The sequence below is a fragment of the Dipodomys merriami genome, unplaced genomic scaffold, assembly GCF_024711535.1.
Source record: "Dipodomys merriami isolate MVZ:Mamm:240054 unplaced genomic scaffold, mDipMer1.0.p SCAF_81, whole genome shotgun sequence".
NCBI classification, from domain to species: Eukaryota; Metazoa; Chordata; class Mammalia; order Rodentia; family Heteromyidae; genus Dipodomys; species Dipodomys merriami.
Window position 1 is genome coordinate 3,810,819 of NW_027206413.1, and position 20,610 is coordinate 3,831,428.

A 20,610-nucleotide genomic window follows, 5' to 3' on the forward strand; every position below is an offset into this window, starting at 1 on the left:
CATTTTTGGGGTTGCTGCTGCCCCTGAAGTGGAGGGCCCTAAAAAGGGAACGTCCTAGGAATTGGCTCAGGTCACCTTGTACAGTACATGAAGTAGGAAAATCTTTTCCCAGGATCCACTCCAACTATGTTATAAATACAATATATAGAAAAATATCTGATTCTTGCAAGAAGTAAAGGCGATAGATAGATAGATAGATAGATAGATAGATAGATAGATAGATAGATAGATAGATAGATAGATAGATAGACAGACAGATAGATAGATAGATAGATAGATAGATAGATAGATAGATAGATAGATAGATAGATAGATAGATAGATAGACAGATAGATCGATAGATCGATAGGTAGATAGATATTAATCATAGCATACTTTGTAAGGCCAAAAAGGACACTATCTTACTGTAAAAAAAAATACTGTTCAATATCAACACAAAAATCTTTCTGAAACTGGGCACTGGTGGCTCACACCTGTAATCCTAGCTATTTAGGAGGCTGAGCAAGGATCAAAGTTCAAAACCAGGCCATGCAGGAAAGCCTGTGAGACTCTTATTGCCAGTTAACTACAAAAAAAAAAAAAGCTGGGAGTGGAGTTGTGGCTCAAGTGGCAGAATGCTAGCTTTGAGCAAAAAAGCTCAGAGACAGTGCCCAGGCCCTGAGTTTAAGTCCCAGGACTAAGAACTAGCACACATGCACACGCACACACAGACACAGACACAGACACAGACAGACACACACACACACACACACACACACACAATCCTCCTGAATCGTACTATATGGAGATAAATACAATACCTCTCCTATCTTATTCTCTTTTCCTCTTCCCTCCATCCTATGTGAGTGTGTGTGTGTGTGTATGTGTGTGTACCTACATGGGTATAGACATGGACTGGAATACAATAAAAGGAGACTGTATTCCATATTAGTTGTTACGAACTCTTTTTATAAAACATATTTTTATGTCGGCCATCCCTGTGGAATTCCTGCCCAGCTCTCTGGGACATGACCTGATTTAGCCTGAGCAGATTGCCTAACTCCTAATCAGTGTGATTATAGAACAGGAGAGTTTCTCCTTCCTTATCAATACAAATTACCCTATTGAAATATAAATCCAATACATCAAAGCCTGGGCTCATATAAAATAAGGCAGACCATGACTCCCCATAGCACGAAAGGACGATGGAATCAAGTTACTCCTCAGCACAGATTTCCAAGTGTTCCTTGCTCAGGCTACAGTGCTCCTTCCATGAACTCCAGCCGCTCCTGTTTCCTAGTGCCCATCTCCCTCTATTCTAATTGCAAACAGCTTTCAGAATTTTCTGGGCACAGGCCACAAATTGTGTTTGTCCATGCTGTTTTCTGTATCCTGGGTGACCTACTCTTCCTTTCCCTTACCCCTGAAGGAAAAATACCACTTGCACTTTAAATTAACTCTGTGCGTGTATGTGTGTGTGTGTGTGTGTGTGATATAAAACAGAATTATTCTGTTTTACAGAATAATTACTCTATCCTACAGAAGACCTAGGCTTGGCCTGGTCTGGGAGATGATCTCCAAGCGCCTGGAAGGAGGGAGGGAGGGAGGGAGGGAGGGAGGATGCTTACTTGTGTTGGCCACCGGTAACCTTGTGACCCTGGGGACAGCCTCACTCCACTGGGTAGTATTCACTTTGGATGCTGACCAGGAACGCACAGTAGAAGATGGAGTGTAGCTGACTTGGTAAGCAGATCAAGCCTGCAGGCAATCAGCAGGTTAACGGTGCCCCTGAGAGGAGCCTCACGGAGGTCTGCGATCTCCGCTGCTTCCCACGGCCTTGCGGGAAAGCCAGGCTGGCCTCCACCCGCGGGGACCCGCGTGGGGCTCTCCAGCACCCTGCCCTGCGCCCTCTCCCCGCGGTGGCAGGAGTCTGCATCCATTCCCTGCGGTAAACAGGAGCGGACAGCACGCCCTGCACGTCCTGGAACGCTATCAGGTTCAGGGTGCATAAGGCCCCCCCAGAATGGACCACTGGCATCAGACTGAGCCAGACTCTGCCCTGACCCCCCTCCTGGGCCTCCTGTCCTTTTGGCTCCTACGACTTCACACCTTGGGATAACAATGAATGTGTTACACCAGGATTCTGCTTGCGGTAGAGTCCCAGGGCTGCTGTAACAGATGACCAGGGCAGTGACCTCGGGCAGCGCCGTGTCTTACGCCACAGTTGTAGAGGTCAGAAGCCCGATCATGGGGTGGAGCAAGCGCGGCTGGCCTGGCCTTGCCCTTCCCAGCATGCAGAGCTGGGCTCCTGCTGGTGGCCACGACCCCCATTTTCAAAGGCAGCAAAGCTCTCACTCCTGACGCTCCTGTCATCTTCTCAGAGGGACTTTTGCCTTCGACAGCCCGCTGGATAATCCCAGATCACCTTCTCGCTCAGGATTAGCTCAGTTCACAGATGCAGAGTCCCTTTGCCCGGCAGGTCCCAGCAGTCAGAGTTTTGGCGAATCAAGACCATGACAAGTTTGGGCAAATCATAACTCTGTTGATTGTGATATTGGTGTATCTTGCCTAAAATTTATTTGGGGGGTTTATTTAAGTATTATAAACTTAAAAAAAAAAGATATCCTGACTTTGCAGTAAAGTAACTAACAAGACACTTGGGAAACAGAAGCAGGAGGATGATCATAACTTCTAGCCTGAGCCAGGTTGCCCAGTGGGATCCTATCTGAGAGAGAGATGGCGGGGAGGGGAACATGGGAGGTAGGCAGAGAGGAAGGAAGGGAGAGGGAAGGAAGGAGGGCCAAGGGATGGAAGAAGAGATGGAGGGAGGGGGAACAAAAAGAGAAGGAAGGAAGGAAGGAAGGTAGGAAGGAAGGAAGGAAGGAAGGAAGGAAGGAAGGAAGGAAGGAAGAAAGGAAGGGAGGGAGGGAGGGAGGAAGGGAGGGAGGAAAGTGAAGGAGGGAGAGAAAGAAGAAAGAGAGAAAGAAGAAAGAGAAAGAATGAAAAAGAAAGAAAGAAAGAAAGAAAGAAAGAAAGAAAGAAAGAAAGAAAGAAAGAAAGAAAGAAAGAAAGAAAGGAGAAGGAAGGAAGGAAGGAAGGAAGGAAGGAAGGAAGGAAGGAAGGAAGGAAGGAAGGAAGGAAGGAAAGAGAACTTTTAAAATGATTGACTTCTGGGAAGGGATGTGAAGGGTAAACAAAGGAGGAGGCTGCAATGCTTGGTAAGAAATGTACGCATTATCCTGCCCATGTAATTGTAACTCCTCTGTACAGTATGTTCACAAATAAAATAAAATAAAATTTAAAAAAAAATGATTGACTTAGGAATTATTGTTGAAATCCCTTAATCTGCTGAGAACGAGGAACTGCAGATAATGGTGAAACCGGCCGAGCTCATCTGTATCAATCACTTTGTACACAGACAACGTCAGTGTATTGTTACCATCGCTGTCTTTATTGTTACAGCACAATGCTTAGACGTAAAGATAGTGTGAAGTCCAGGACAAATCCAAACATCTTCCCCGAAGAGACAAACCTCCGACGTTTGCCGTCAATTCTGCAAGTCTTTGAGGAGCCCCAGGAGGACACGTGGGCATGGTGGTGAAACTCCTCATCTCAAGCTGAAGGTCTCCTTCTTCAGTGGACAGGACCACAACCAGGGTGGGTGGGAGTGGGGGCGGAGAGGAAGGATGGGCAAACCTCTCCAGTCCCCTGGGGACCTGGATCCCTGGGGACCTTGAAGGAGGAGGAGAAGCTCTTGGCTTGGGTGGGAGGAGGGCCCATGCGCTGCCCAAGGGGCTTCTGTGACGCTCCCCAGTCCACCTCGCTGCCCAGCACAGCTGAGGAGCAGGCTGGCCCAGGATGACCGTATGAGCGGAAGTACCGCACACCGGTGATTATGCCCAGGTGCTGCCCTCTTGCAAAAGCTAATAAAACCGGCCTTCCGCTGTCTCTCTTCATAATGCAGCTGTGATATGTTTGTTCTGCTATTACTTTTTGTGTCTGCCTTGAATTTTTTTAAAGGTACATTTCATTGGAAAACAGTACATTTTTTATTTTAAGTGGAATAGAAAAAAAATTGATTTTTCTCCCTAAGCCCTAATTGCAAACATGTCAAATAACATGTCACATTTAAAGGCTGCCGTGGGATCCCGGGCAGTGTAATTGTATATGGACAGTGCTGTCTAATTTAGCTGGCTTAGTATGATTTACTAGAATGTTCTGCTATCGGTTGCATTATTTAGATCTTTGATAATCTCCTTTTCCCTGGTAACCTAAATCTGGAAATACTCACTTCTCTGGTCTCAGGAAGTCATTTTTGTCAGTCAAATTATTTAGACGCACCTGAAACTGAGTCCTCTCCAAAAAAGAGGAGAGGGAAGCCGCAAAGGTAAGAGTTCCCAAAGTGAGCAGGGTTTGGTGCCTGCATGCGTGGGGGATCCGGACCTTTCCAGGGGCTGTCTGCACGTGCTCTGCGGGACTCCGGAACGGCTGGAAAATTCATCAAGCTGGTAATTGTTGGATTGCTTTTTGTTTAGTGTTTTTTTTTTTTCCTTACGAACTGCTACCCTCATTCCCCACCCACACCCACACCCACATCCACCCCTTCTTTCCTACAGATCAATGCAGGTGAAAGAAGCAATCTGCCATACTAGGATTGGGGGTGTGGCATTTTTCTGGGCAATTTATTTTGCGTAGGAATTGGGAACAAATTATTTTCAAGTCATTTCCATGCGGTGCATTAGATAACGTTTTATTTGTTTTTATTTGTAAGTACACTCCTGTTGTGTTTGATTGAGGTGGTGTACAGATGGGCTCCATCACATAAGTCAGGCAATGGGCACCTTTCTTTTTGGACAATGTCCCCCCTCCCCCACGCCCCCTCCCACCCCTGCTCACAAGTGGCGTGGTTCATTTCCACCTAGTGTATACTGAATATCGTGCCCGCATTCGCTCCCCCTTCCTCCTCTGCTGCTGCACCCCCCCCCACCTGCTCCCCTACACAGAAAAAAAAGCAAAAACAACAACAATCATAACAAAACCCCACATGTTTCCATTTCCTGGAAACAGTATTTAAAATGCTCAGAGGAGTGGCACATTCTAAGAGTGCCCCCCTTCGGTTGTGAATGTTTTTGTGTAAATGCTAGAGTCCTGTGTAAATAACCATGGGAACTTTTGAGTTTAGTTATTGTGACTGTGTCATTTGTGTTTACAGCACTACTGCCCTGTCAAGACTCCCCTGTCCCCACCCCCACCCCCACTGGGCATCAGTGGCTCACGCCTGTAATCCAACTACTCAGGAGGCCAAGATGTGAGGATCGCAGTTCAACGCCAGCCTGGGCAGGAAAGTCCACAAGACTTATCTTCAATAAACCAACAGAAAACCGGAAGTGGTGCTGTGGCTCAAGTGGTAGAGGGCTAGCCTTGAGCTGAAGAGCTGAGGCTCAGTATTCAAGCCCCATGACTGACAAAAAGATAAAGAAATCAAAGTTCCCCTTGCCACCATTGGGATATGCAATGATACTGATCATTGTGGTTGGCGGCTCTTCACACAAGGCCATTCACATGTGCTTTCTTCCATTCCAAGCTTCTGGCTATAGACAAATGTAACTGGGAATCTCAATTGTCCAATAAAGAGCGGGAGCTAAGTCAAAGGCATAAAAAACCCAGAGAGCACATCTCTTTCCTACTCAGGAGGCTGAAATCTAAGGATCACAGTTCAAAGCCAGCCCACAGCAAAAGGTCCATGAGACTCTTACCTGCAATTAACCATCAAAAAGTTGGGAGTGGAGCTGTGGCTCAAGTGGTAGACAGACAACGTTGAGTGAAAAAGCTAAAGGAGAATGCCCTAGCCCTGAGTTCAAGGCCCAGTCCCGACATACACACACACAAATCTCTAGTATACACTGTAGCTCCTGATGCGTTTTCCTCTTGTAGTGGATTTTCTGCCTGGATGCTGTCATGTTGTAAACAAAATGTCTTCATGGGGGATGGATGTCTTCAGAACTGAATATTAAAGTAATGAGCTTTGCTATTGTCTGCAACAACCTGAAAGGATGATTTTTTTCTCTAACAACTACAATGAATGGGAAAAGTTAAATATATTTATGCCCATCTTTCTGAATTGTCTCAATTTGAGATGTGTGGACAGGCGCCATGGGCTCACACCTGTAATCCTAGCTGTTCAGGAGGCTGAGATCTGAGGACCATTGTTGGAAACTCCAGGCAGAAAAAGTCCACGAGACTCTTCTCTCCAATTAACCATAAAATGCCCAAAATGGAGCTGTGGTAGAGCACTAACTTTGAGCAAAAGAGCCCAAGGACAGTTCTCAGGCCCTGGGTTCAAGCCCCAGTACACACACACATACACACACACACACACACACACACACACACACACACACACACACACACACAAACGCGTGAATGTGAATTCTTGCTGGAGCTAAGCACACAGGCACACAGCTGGGTCCCGTGTGCCAGGCTCGAGGCCCTTGGTTGCTTATGAAAGAGGATCGGGACAGAGGCGCAGACAAGTGATACCCAGTCAGCTGCCTGGGATTCGAGGAGATGCCGCTGCCTTGGTGGGTTTCACCCAGCCAATGGAGAAGACTCTGCTTAGACTCTCTTCTGCAAGCATAAATTCCAGTAGAGAAACCCAAGTCTGTCTTGCCTCCCAGATTTTCCTCTCTGTGAAGGGTTACAGTTCCTCCGATTCTTGCCCTTCTTCTTGAGGAAGGAAGACTCTGATTCCTATAAATAATCCAAAAACAAATCGATCTATGTTGCGTGCACTGTTTCAGTCTTGAAGGGGAGCCTCGCGTGCGGCTGGTGATCCGCAGAGGCCTGGGGTTCTGCTTGCTCCTGTGACTGCCTTTCCTCGCCTTCCATGGGATTTCTTTTTGAAAAATTGATTTTATTGATCAATGGCTGTTGAGAGTAGAACTGGAAATTGAAGCCGGGGCTTTGTGATGGTAGGTGGGCATTCTACCACCGAACTCTAGCCTCCCCAGACTTTCCACTTCATTTCTAGTTGAATGTAGCTAGTATAGAACAACATTCTAGATCTTTTAACTACTATTGTTGCTTCCTTCTCAGTGGTCCTACTAGCTTGTCTGTGGACAGTGTGATCTGTTCTGTGTTTTTCCACGTTATTTTCGTTCCTTAGAAGAGTACTATGCTAAAAATTAACTGTGGCTTGGCCCGAGTAGCTCACACCTGTAATCCTAACTGCTCAGGAGGCTGAGATCTGAGGATCACAGCTCAAAGTTAGCCCAGGAGGAAAAGTCAACCACCAAAAAGTCAGAACTGGAGGCATGGCTCAAGTGGTAGAGTGCCAGCCAGGAGTGAAAAAAGCCAAGGGACATACCTAGGCTCTGAGTTCAAGCTTCACAAACACCAAAAAGACATTTGCTGGTATTTTCACTAATGGATGTGATTGGTGTGAATTGCAGTTCTTCATGGACATGTTTTCATACACCTGTGGGCATGTTCTCTAATTTCAACATCAGTTTCTTAATAATATAGTGACAGCTTTAAGAACTTGTAACCTTAGAGCAAGAGTCATCTACACTTTTTTTGGTGGTCCTTAAGCTTGAACTCAGTGTCTGGGTGCTGTTCCTGAGCTTTTCTTTGTACAAGGCTAGCACTCCACCACTTTGAGGCACAGATTCACCTGGGGCTTTTTAGTAGTTAATTGGAGATAAGAGTCCTGTGGGCTTTCCTGCTTCAGCTGCCTTCAAACTGAGATTCTCAGATCTCAGAGCTTAGACTGCAGGTGTGAGCTACCAGCACCTGGCCATTTCTCAAAGCTTTTAATGCAGCAGCTTTGGGAAATATGAATAACTTGTCTGCCAAGACAGACGTAAGCCTGCTTACTGCTTGTGATAGGAGTGTTTTTTCTATTTGGGGCTATCACTATAACTTTAAGAGCCTTGGAAACAAATGCTCTTGCTCCCATGAGTGATAAGGTCCTGTCTCTAACCCAGGAGACCTGGGCCTTCTGCCTGATCTCCATTAAATCTCATCAGCCAAACTCAGTAGCTTGTAAGTAGCATCAAATCTCAGACTCAAAAACTCTGAGTAAGAGAACATACTCAATATACTATGGCTTCATTCAGCATGTAGAACTTTGGGGGGCATGATTATTCTAGTTAAGTTGGTTACATACAAGTCAATTAAGATAACATATACTATGCAAAAAAGACAATATTCATTATGTTTTAATGAAAGTAAATGAGTTAAAGCTAATTATATAACATAAAATGATCATTGTGAAAGGGGGTAATAGCCACAAAATGAGTGTTAAAATAACAAAAGTTAGTAAACATAAAACAAAATTGGATATGTTCTTCTATCCTTGGATAAGTCCCCAAATGATAGTTAATTTTTGTATATTGCAGGGCAATTAGGGAACAAATCCACATGAATCTTAGGAGTGTTAAAATCCAGTCATGCCCGGTTCCTTTGCTGGGTTTGATTTCTGCAAGATGTCACAACACACAGAAAGAAAGACTTTTCAGACAGAACCTGTAACATCTCTTCCATAGAAAAGCCACCAATTTTCAAATTAGAATAAATCAAATGAAGCTTAGAAAAAAAAAAACTAAATGGGTAGAATTTTCTACTTAACTCGTTACTGCATTTCTGAGCACTAGCTAACTGGTCCCCTGAGCAGAGGAAACTGGCGTGAGTCTAAGCTCATAGTTCCAAGCGCAACCTCACTGTAGCTCGCTTGTACAGGAAAAGCCTTTCAGAGTCAGGAAGTTTCTCTCCTTCCTTCCTTTCTTTTCTGTTATTTATTTATGTGCTCTCGCTGGGCTTCTTCACTCACAGCTGGCGCTCTCCGTGTGAGCCATGCCTCCAGTGCAAATTTTGCTGGTTAATAGGTGACAGAGTCTTGAGGATTTTTCTACCAAAGTGGGCTTCAAATCTTGATCTTCTCCTCTCAGTCTTCTGAGGAGCTAGAATTGCAGGCATGAGCCACCTGCACCTAGCTCATAAAATTGCTTTACGATGGTCCAAAGAGAAATGTCCTCATTTTGCCTGGTGATTTAGAGATTTCTTACCGAGAAATGGACTTATAGCTTATGAAATGGTTACCCCTCTGCACATCAACTTTATCATAACAATAAAAATATTCTAAAATTTCCTTATTTTATGGGTATTTTGAACAGGTGTTTGCCTTCTGATTTCTCATCATAGGCCTACAAGATGGATTGGATGTGTTAATGTTTATATCAGAGTCCTGAAGTTGTCTGAAGAAATCATGTCTTGAGAGACTGTGACTTGTGATTCTTTCCTAATGATAATACCATTGGTGTGAGAGTGTGTATGTCAGTATAAGCCAAAGCATAGATAAATACAAAGCACAGATGCATTTGTTACCTTCAGGAGCATATTCAGATTTCTACACCACAGACAGCTTATAAAATAATAGATGTGAAGTCACTGTTTCCTTAAAAATCTTTCTTTGATTAAGCTATCAAAAATTCTTGTAGGCCTAGGATAACTTTAAAAAGCCTAAGGCATCTGAATTTTGTAATTTCTCATTCAAACAAACCAGGGTTGGTCTGTATCAGTTCCTTACACTACTTTCAATTTTGTAGTGATTGTTTACCATTCATAACCAATGGAAATAAGGAGCCAATAAGAGAACAACTAAGAGGGCGCATCTCTCTGGAGCTGCAGTTACACGCTGCTATTTGAGCTTGCTTCGCAGTTTACCTGTGTGTTCTGTCTGCCATGAACCCATTCTCCTGAGCCTTCCCCACTGCTCTTGTATCTAATTCTTTTCTTTCTGTCCGTTTTTTTCCGGCTTCTTTTTTGAATGGTGATGTGCTTATTTTGAACATGCACCAAAGGATGTTTCCCGCACCATTTATGGCATCGTTTTATTTATCTCCAGATTCAATACTAAGTATGATGTTCACTTCTCTTCTGTAGCTCCTCTAGAAAACAATGGTTCACACTGAACAATAATCCCATCTCAAAATAGAAAATCGGGTTCAGAGACTCAAACCAAATGACATAACGATTCAGGTTGGAGGATATTTTGATGTTTTAGTTTTGTTACAGTTCAGTTGTGTTTTAGAAACTATGTAGGCTTGGATTTAGTTCAGACTGGTTCACTGGGTTTATTTGCTTTGTTTTGTTTTCCTGGATTTGATTTATCGTTCTGTAAAAAGGTGAATGTTGGGTTTAGGTCAGCAAGGACACATTCAGCACAATAGCTGTTTGTTGCCAGTGTTGGCGCATGGGTTGTTTCAAGGCCTTGGTGCTGTGGTGGTTTCCAGTGCTCCAGCTTGAAGACTGGGCCATACTGCAGAGTCTCCCCTCCATCCCCCCCCCACCCCCAGGGAGATCCAGGGCGCTGCTCACCCCTGCAGTGCTGCAGCCTGAGACAGGAAGACAGCACACAGCTGCTGGCGAGGAACCCTGGAATTATAGACCACATTCTAAGTTGCTTTCCCCTTTTTAGCTGTATTGAACCCCGCTATAGAGTAGGCTCTGTTTTCAGTATTATTGCACACTTTGAAGAGATGCCACCAAAAAGCTAATGCTCTAATCAGTTTCTTCCTTTTTGTTCTTTTATTGTATGGATTATTATTTTGCTTATGTATTTGTTTACTTTTGGGGGCTGGGGCTGGGGCTTGCATCCAGGACCTGAATCACCATCCCTGAGCTTCTTTTGCTCAAGTCTAGCACTCTACCTCTTGAGCCACAGCTCCTTCTCTGGCTTTTTTGGATGGTTAATTGGAGATCAGAGTCTCACGGACTTTCCTGCCCAGGTTGGCTTCAAACCATGATCCTCAGGGCTTATCCTCTTTAGTAGCTAGGATGACAGGTGTGAGCCACCAGTGCTCTGCTTTCTTTTTTCTTTCCTTCCTTCTTTCTTTCCTTCCTTCCTTCCTTCCTTCCTTCCTTCCTTCCTTTCCTTTCCTTCCTTCTTTTCTTTCTTGTCATATTTTTTTGTCAGTCATGGGGTCTCAACTCTGGGCCTGGGTGCTGTCCCTCATCTCTTCAGCTCTTCAGCACTCTACCACTTGAGCCACAGTGCCACTTTCTGCTTATGGGGTGCTGAGAAATTGGACCCAGGACCTCACACATGCAAGGCAAGCACTCTACCACTGAGCCACCTTCTGAGCCCTCTCTTTTTATTTTTAAGGACAATTGAGTTTCGACTGTGGCCTGCATTGAGGAGCTGATGGTTTTTTCAAGAAATCCCTGTAATAAATGGCCCAAGTTAAAGATCTGGATAACAGATTCTTGAAATAGTAACATTATTGAGTTGGTGACTTTGATACTGCTGGGACAGAGCTCTATGAAGAACTACTTAGAAACAGGGATTTTTTAAGCAAAGGGCTGTCCAGAAGTTGGGAACAGAGGTGATTATAAGAATGTACTTCCACACTGGTAACGTTTTACACAAAACTTCCCTTTAAAAATATTGGTAGAATTGTCATTAACTATGGTAATATTTAAGGCAAAGATAAGAAGAGTAAAAATCCCCTTACTAGAAAAACTCTTTAAAGGCTGGATAAATGATAAGGAGTGTGTTTAATATAACTAATTTATAGATAAATGTGGTGCCAGGCTAGAATACATTAGCAGGGATGGCTTCGGGGTCTCAAGGTAAGATAATATATCGCTTTCATTAAAAAGCAATCTGCATGGACAACATCCACCACCCCTGGAAAGTCTGTGGCTGTCACCTTTATCAGGGAACAGACGCAAGCCACTACATTTTAATCACTGGGGTTTGTCAGGAACGAAAAACAACCGGCTTCCCACAAATCAACAGACATGTATCCTGATAAGGGAAGCGTACCCGGGAAAACAGCTAAAACCACATCACACCCCCCATTGCAGGGTGATCAGAGCTCGGTAATTGCTGAAGATAAATCTACAGAATTGGCCTTTCGGATGAAATAGTTGTCTCTGAACAAAGCAGACACGTACTTACGCAAATGATCCACGACTAAAATCTGTGGGGAAGGAAAGAACAAAGTGCAACACATCTTCAATCTACTCTCACTCTAATAACTCATCTCTGGTGATGATAGGCTTTGATCACATTGAAAGCCATCGGGAAGAAGACTAGGAGTCACTCAGGGCAAGGTACATGAGTGAAAACCAACACATTTGCAGAAGTCATATGGGAACAGGAGAGCTATTTTTTTTTATCTGTCGTGGAGCTTGAACTCTGAGCCTGGGCGCTGTCCCTCAGCTCTTCAACTCAAGGCGAGTGCTCTACCACTTAAGCCACAGCGCCACTTCCGGCTTTATCTGTTTACTGGTGCTGAGGAATCGAACCCTGGGCCTCATGCATGCGAGGCAAGTGCTCTACCACTGAGCCACCTTCCCAGCCTTGACTTACATCTCATTCCGGTGCTTAAGAAACAGCAAGAAGCTAGGCCAGTGCTGCCATCTTTCAGGAAATCCCCATCATAAACGGAAGTTCCTGACCCGGACAAGATGGAGAAGGCTGTTGAAATAGTGACGTTATTGTGTTAGCTCCTTTGGTGGGCTTGTGACAAACACCTGCAAAAACCCTCTTAAGAGGAGGAGTGGCCTAGCCCAGCTCAGAGTTTCAGAGCCTAGAACCCACTCTCGGGAGGCCGTGGGGAACAGAACAGAGTGACCTGTGGCAGCCCAGGTGCGCAGTAAGGACAGGAAGCAAAGCCAGGGCCGGAAGAGCCAAGAAGCCAAATTGAAGGCTGGAAGCTAGAAAATGCTGAGTACAGGGAGGGCGGGGACAAGCCCTTAAAGACACACACCCAGAGGCTGCCCTGCGGCCTGCACCACCTCCCAACAGTCAGTTCCAGTTCTGAACACATCAGTGGAGTGATCCATGGATCCGCTCAGAGCCCCGGTGTTCTAATCGTCTGGAAACGCCTCACAGACAACCCTGGAAGTGGGCTTTGCTAATCAGCTGGCGTCACCCAGTCCAGTCAAGTTGAAAAACCATCTCAGAGGTGCAATAGTAAGAGACCGGTAGGAGGCACTGTGGAAGAAGAGTAAGAAATGGACAAGCCATGGGGCTGGGAAGGTGGCTCAGTGGTAGAGCGCTTGCCTTGCATGCCTGAGGCCCTGGGTTCGATTCCTCAGCACCACATAAGCAAAAAGAAAAAAGCCAGAAGTGGTGCTGTGGCTCAAGTGGTAGAGCGCTAGCCTTGAGCTGAAGAGCTGAGGGACAGCGCCCAGGCCCAGAGTTCAGGCCCCACAACCAGACCCCTCCCCAAAAAAAGAAAGAAATGGACAAGCCAGGGGCTCACGCCTGTCATCCTAGCCACTCAGGAGGCTGAGCTCTGCGGATCACAGTTCAAAGCCAGCCCTGGCAGGAAAGTCCAGGAAACTCTTCTCTCCAAGTAACCAGCCAAAAGCCCAACGCAAAGCTATAGCTCAAGTAATAGAGTATTAGCCTTGAGTGAGAAGATAAAATAATAATCATAATAATACATCTAAGAAACAGTGCTCAGGTCCTTAGTTCAAGTCCTACTATTGGCCCAGAGAGACAGAGTTAAAAAGAGAGAGGGTAAAAGGGAGAGAGAGGAAGAGAGGAAGAGAAAGAGAGGCAGGGGAAAGGAGGGAGGGAGGGAAGGAGAGAGAGGAGAAAGACTTTTTCTAGCAATATTGGAGGCTGTATTGCTCCGGAATGTTTCAATCACAAAATTCCACAAAGCACATTTCCCACCATCCATCCATAGCCCCTCTGTTAGCAGCACCAGCGTTTGGAGAAGGGGCCGTGTCTGCGGACGCTGTCATGGAGCCTGGAACATGACCCTGAACACTGGCCTCTTCCTCCCATCCCCCAGTATCGACCTCGCCAGCCCCTCACTGTGCTGGCCAGGCTAGGATTCTAGGATTCGTCCCAGCAGACTCTATGCCCATAACAACCAGCATGGTTTAAGTAGTCGCTTCGCAGTATCTATGCTTATAGGAAGGTATGCTATCCCTTATAAACGCCACTCCTCTGCAGCATGCCGGTGGAGCAATCTTTGGGAGGATGTGGGAGGAAGCTGGACAGAGCTATAGAGAACCAACCAACCTAGCTGTGGGCTAAGTACCTGCGAGAGCTGCCAGAAAACTCACAGCATATTTATAATGAGAGCTTCTGGTAATTAAAGAAAAACTAACTGTAAAGAAGTAGAGAGAACAAATATTTCATTCCTTGCTGCTTGGGGATTGATCTGAGAGAGGATTAGAGAAATGAAGACTTGGCTATTTATTTTCAAATAGAAATAATCAAAGTAAGCGTTGTACTTCATAAGGGAAAAAATATATACCTCGGCTCCATGGAGTGTAATTCTGAAATCCTTGATACCTTTTCTAAGCCAGAGTTCACCCGCTGCTAAACTCTGCTAATGGGAAGAGAATGAGGAATTATTCCCCAGTCATTTGTCTGTGAAAAAAAAAAAGGTTGTTGGTTAAGGGAACAGAAATAATAACTGTTGCTTAAAAATACCAAATATTACTTCATATTGCTTCATAAAAGACAGTGTGTGTGTGTGTGTGTGTGTGTGTGTGTCTGTGTGTCTGTGTGTGTCTGTGTGTGCACACACAGATACAGGGGTTGAACTCATGGCATTATGTTCTTACTTGGGTTCTTACTTTGGTTTTGGTTTTGTTTTGCTCAAGACTGGTACTCTACCACTTGAGCCACGGCTCCACTTCTGGCTTTTTGGTGGTTAATGGGAAATCAGAGTCTTACTGACTTCCTCCTGCTCTGGCTTCCAACCTCTCCTCAACACATGTGTGTGTGTGTGTGTGTGTGTGTGTGTGTGTGTGTGTGTGTGTGTGTGTGTGTGTGTGTAAACAAAGTTTACCATTTAAAGTATTTCAAGTATGTTCATGTTGTTGAGGAAACATTATCCTTTTTCAACTCCAGAAAAATTTCCTGTTTCCCCAATAAAACTCTTTTCCCATCAAGCCATCATTTCCCACCCAGCAATGGCAACCAACCACTCTTCTCCTTTCTGTCTATAAATTGTCTAAATACTCCATATAATTGAAGTTATAAGATATGTATTTTTGTAACTAGTTTTTTTTAATAAGGTCTTCAAGGTTGATTCACATTGTGGCATGCATCAATATTTCCTTCCTTTATATGGCTGAGTAATATTCCACTCTATCTATCTATCTATCTATCTATCTATCTATCTATCTATCTATCTATCTATCATCTATCTGTGTCTTCTTTCTTCAGTAAACACTTGGGCATTTTCATGCGGCTGCTAACATGGGTCCCTGATTTCACTTTTGGTTGTACCTTGAGAGGTGGTGTATTGTTCGAATGTATGTTAAGTCCATGTTTATCTATCTGAAGAATCATTTTTCTTCTTCCTTTTACATTAAATGCATATATCAAAACATACCCCATGACTTGCTATCATATAAAATCATACAGCAGTACTGTGACCATTTTTACAGTTAGGGGGACACCTGAATTTATCATCTCTAATCAAGCTCTCTGTCACCCACAAACTTTATTCATCAGCAGGGGCTTTGGGGTTTGGGTGATTTCTGGGAAATCTAGAATTCTAGAGCACCCTTACCAGGAATTCTGGGTAATTCTAGAAGAGTTACAGAAATTTCAAGGCAAGATGTGTTTCATTTCTCATTATGTAGATACTGAGCTTTCTTTAACTGTGCACTTGAAACTGTTAACAACGGTGGTTGTTAAAATCTGTTCAAATCTGTGGTCGGGCCAGGCACTGTAGCTCATACCTGTAATCCTTACTACTCAGGAAACAGAGTTGAGGATCATGCTTTGAAGCCAGCCCAGACAGGAATGTCCATGAGACTTCCATCTCCAATTAAACCCAAAAATGCTGGAAGTGGAGCTGTGACTCAAGTGGTAGAGCTCTAGCTTTGAGCACAGAAGCTCAGAGATAGCATCCAGCCCTTGAATTCAAGCCCCAGGAACAGCACACACACATACAGACACACACACACACACACACACACACACACACACACATGCACGCACATACACACACACACCCCTATGATTGAAATGGCAATATCTAAAGCACCAATTAACAAGACAATCTTTCATTTCTAATTTGGTAAGTTATAAAATTCTACATCCCTTTGTTGTTACTGCTTTCAGATGGATTAAATACATATGACTGATAAATTGGGATTGGGAGCAAACTGGATAATCTCAACTTTGCATTTTGTGTCTGTGTGAACCGTTCAGTCTTCCTGCCCTTGTCTCTGTGGCTTATAATCTTGTAAACACCAGACTACCACAGTGTCTGGACTGTAATAGATGCTCAATGAATATTTATGGAGCAAATGCCTTCACCACGTTCTCTTGGTGATCGCTCTTGATGCATGGTTCCAGGCAGTGTTTGGTCTCCACTGGGTCATTTTTGCTTTGGAGCATGTCACTGCACACGTGCTATAGCACTTTTTTTCCAGGCGGCTGTGCTTTCCATACAGAAAGCCATTCTAAATATTAGATACCTTGGGTGTCCAAGCCTAAGTGCATTCTATTGTAGGTTGTTGATCTATCTTGTAAACTATTCCTGCAAATTTTAATGAGAGATTTTAGGGTCAAAGAGAAAGAAAGTTCCAGCAAACCCCATGCTAACCAAGGGTTCACTTCACCATGCCCTCTAAAAACATGTTCTTGGGTGCAGTTGAAATCTTTTCATTGATAAGAACTTGGGGTGTTTTCTAGGATATATAGAGTTTATGAAAGTCAATGAGGGAAATTGAGTATCACAAACCCATATTTAAGGGCAGACATACTGAATAGAACAAGCGTCATTTTCTCTTGGAAATAAAAATCTCTATGATCCATCATCCAGAAAATTACTTAAATAACACCAGCCGTGTAGGAAGCCACATTGTCTTTTCTGTTTTCTTGTACTTTTCGAGGGAGAATCTGAGTATTTCATGTTGATTGCTTGATTGAGTGCAGAGGGACTCTTTAAAAATACTTTAAAAAAAGAAGAAGAAGAAGAAAATCAGGAATCCAGTACAAATCAAACCTAAGCTACTATCAATCATATGCCCAGGGCATTATGTGAGGTTTTACTTGGAAAAAATGTCATTAAAAGTTGCAGAAATTAATTGGTGCCATTGAAGGTAATGGCTTTTCCTGCCATAGTTTCTCAAATGTAAAGAGAAATTATGGATAACGTAAACTCCTCATGGGATTCTTATAGATGTCGGCTTTGTTCTGTTATTGTTTATTGCAAATGTTATTACTGTGATCTATGGCCCTATCACGCTTTGTCTACACCGGCTGCTGCCCGCCGCCCCTGACACCAGGCCGTCATTCACACGCTCATGTCGTGTTTATTTGGAAATTCTTTGCTTTATATATTCCAAAAGTGTCTCAAGGTGTTCATTTTGTGTGTTTAAATTTTTATACAACAACAGATTTGTTCTGATTGATTAAATATTGACTTACAGCATTTTTAGAAGCACTCTGAATCTTATTTAAGTTCCGGGTTTGTGTTCTTCCTTCCCCGCAGGTTTGGATTCTGTGTGCTAATGGCTGTTGCTTGGTGTGAATCAATGCCCCCAGATCTGCCGTCTTTCTCGATAACAACACGGGCCTTAATTAGTCCTGCTTTAAAATTTTGACTCTTAATTAGGGAGCAATTTTATATCTGAAGAAAGTTTAGGGAGAAGGAACTTCCCTGCATATTAAGCATTATTTATACGGAATAATCTGCAACTCCTTTCCATAGCTAATGATAAAAGCCTGATTAGCTTTCTCTGGCTTTGTGGTCCAAGATTCTCAAAACCTATGAAAAGCGACATGATTCCCCCTTGGAAATGATCATGAATGAGGCTTAAAATTCTACTTTTTTCCTCATCTTTCGGGGGTGTTTGGTGAGATGTAAGGTATTTGTAGACTAAACTGTTTATCATATAGTTGGAAAATCTTAACTGTGATCAGGTCAAAGATTGAAAAATCTAAAGTAAAAATTACATTAATCTGCTTGCTCTACTAAACCTCCTTTGTGAGAGGAAAATCAGGAAGTAGAAATATTTAACTAATTAATTAATCCTTAAATATTTAAACTTAAGACAAATTGGCTCCTGAGGGTCTCACTTTTCCTTGGCCCTGATGTGTAGGAGTGATAGAGAGATTGATCATTTATTACAAAAATAAGCTAAAATTTTAGCATGAATAAAAAGAATAAATCTAGCCATGTCCCAGTGACTCACACCTGTAATCCTAGCTACTCAGGAGGCTGAGATCTGAGGATTGTGATTCAAAGCCAGACTGGGCAAGAAGGTCTCTAAGACTCTTATCTCTATCACCAGAAAGCCAGAAGTAGAGCTGTGGCTCAAGTGATAGAGCACTAGCCTTGAGAGAAAAGATCAAGGACAGTACCTGAGTTTAATCCCCACCTCCCCACTTCTAAAACAGGGATCAATCTTCTTGGATTCTGCGAACGTTTGGGAATCCTCTCACCTAGAAGAAAACAATGTGCATTTACACAACAATACCACAAATATTCCAAATCATTTCCAAAGGTTTCTGGTTCAACCCGCACCCCCACCCCCACCCCAGGCCATGCAAAACCCCTCAGGTATCAGATGTGGACCCCATGCTCTGAAAACGACATGGGGTGTTGTTGTCAGCACCCCTTACTCCCCGCCCAGGAGCCTACAGATTAGTGTGTCACACAGCTGAGTCGGTAGTCACTGCAGAGCAGAGGACGGTGTGTGGCCACTACCATGCTTTGTGCAGGACACTGCTCAATGATCTTTGGAGCAAGACTTGAGGTAAGGTCCAGTCCCTTCCCCTCTGGGTTGCACCAGGCAGCCTGCAGTAAGGAGCTCTGGCAACGAAAGTGGAGAATCGCCACTAATAAAACCTTGGTTTGGGAAAAGGCATTGACACTGGAACTGGTTTGAGATTTGAATATTTTGTGTGCCAGTCCTGGGCCTTGAACTCAGGCTCTGGGCCCTGTCTCTGAGCTTTACTGCTCCAAGCACGTACTCAACCACTGAGCCACAGCTCAGTTTGTGTTTGTTTTGTGTGTGTGTGTGTTCAATTGGATATAAGGGTCTCACGGAGTTTCTTGCCCGGGCTGGGTTTGAGCCATGATCATCAGATCTCAGCTTCCTAAGTAGCTAAGATTCCAGGCGTGAGCACCAGCACCCAGCCGAGCTCTGAAATTTTGTCGTGATGCATCTAGTCGCATCCTATGTCTAATTCAGAGATGTATGCCATCCCTGCCAACCAATGTCCTTCTCCATGTCAATCCAGTAATTTGTGGTGGTTTGCTGTTGGTTGTTTTTGTGCGGATCCTAGGGTTTGCGTGAGGGCCTCTCACCGTTGCTTGGCCTTTTCGCTCCTTGAGCCTCAGCTCTCCTTTCAGCTTTTTGATTAACTTGGAGAGAAGCAGCTCACGCTGGCTTCGAACCCTGATCCTCAGGTCTCAGCCTCCTGAGTAGCTAGGATGACAGGCGTGAGCCACATTAGTTCAAGGCTGCCTTCAATTTCAGCTAGGCAGGTAGGTTAGGAGACTCTGAGAAACCTATTTTTTACATCTTCAACAACGTAGTTTCCTCGTTCCTTTCCTTCATCAAACTGCTCCTCAGCCGTTCTGCTCAAAATAGGTTGCAGGAAATAATCATAAAAAGAGCTCAGAAGAAAGAGAATTTCATCTTTTTTTTAAAAATATGGCTGCTCTGGTTGGCCTTGCGGCGCAGGTCTTCAGTCCTGGGCTTGATTTCCCTCTCTCTGGTGAGAGAGTCAGCAGGGCTTCTGTTGGACGGTGACACCTTCAAAGGTCGTGCCCAAAGTCGGGGCTCCTTCCAAGTCCCCAGAGTCTTTGATGCTTCCCCTTCCTCAGGACTGATAAATGGAAGATGCCAGTGTCAGAAGAGCCTGCAGGGAAAGTGATAAGAATCCAGGGCTCCCCGTGAATTATGACCTCACTGGAGCCAAGATTCTCTTATCTTTCTGCTTTAATTTCTTAATTACCAAAAAAAATAATCTACACGCAACAGTGAGTCTACAAAACACTCTCAGTTTTGTCTGACCAGAATGCTTTTGCGCTAAGATCTTTTTTTTTTTTAAACTTAAGCTTGGCGAGGTTATTTATTCAGAGGGTGTATTCTGTTGATTTTCTTATTGTTGGTAGAGTTTTTAATAAAAGATAACATTCCCTATTAATTATTGAAGTTGTTTTCCTTTAATAGAAACATTTTGTTACGGAAATAGCAAACAAGCCAAAATGGTAACAATGTGGGAGCCGTGATACATTGCCCCTCACCCCACTTCCCTCTCCCCTCTAGCTCACCCTGCCACACAGGATGTTTATGGCCCCTGATCTCGCTGCCTGAACACAAATGCGGATTCCAACTCCAACCCATGCCGCATGCGCCCTCCTCCTTCAAACCAACCGTGCTCAGGGTTACATTCCGGGCCAAGCGCCTCCCCCAGGGATGGGTCCTTGGGAGAGACGGTAAGGCAGAGGAGGAAGAGGGCGGTCTGTGAAACCCACCTCATCCCCCTTGATCTCCTTCCTTCTGTGCTCTGGCTGCCCAAACCATAGAATCCTCTCGGTCTTCTTGTCTAGTGGAAGCTAGCCATTTTCCTTTCTCTTCTCTTCAGTGATGGAGAAAGGAGAGACAGAACACTAGGATCTC

At 44.2% G+C, this 20,610-nt stretch overlaps 1 long non-coding RNA gene across 2 annotated transcripts; it reads right to left on the minus strand.

The window, feature by feature from the left end:
- Positions 1–14,270: 14,270 nt before the first annotated feature.
- LOC138819693 (uncharacterized) lies at positions 14,271–20,511 on the minus strand. 2 transcript variants are annotated; one of them, XR_011369579.1, is made up of 5 exons: positions 20,466–20,511; positions 19,290–19,846; positions 18,341–18,421; positions 17,405–17,563; positions 14,271–14,380 (listed from the first exon to the last, which is right to left on the minus strand). It is a non-coding gene; the product is annotated as an uncharacterized lncRNA (long non-coding RNA). The 2 variants fall into 2 exon arrangements; XR_011369578.1 differs by lacking the exon at positions 14,271–14,380 and adding an exon at positions 16,836–16,927.
- Positions 20,512–20,610: the final 99 nt, after the last annotated feature.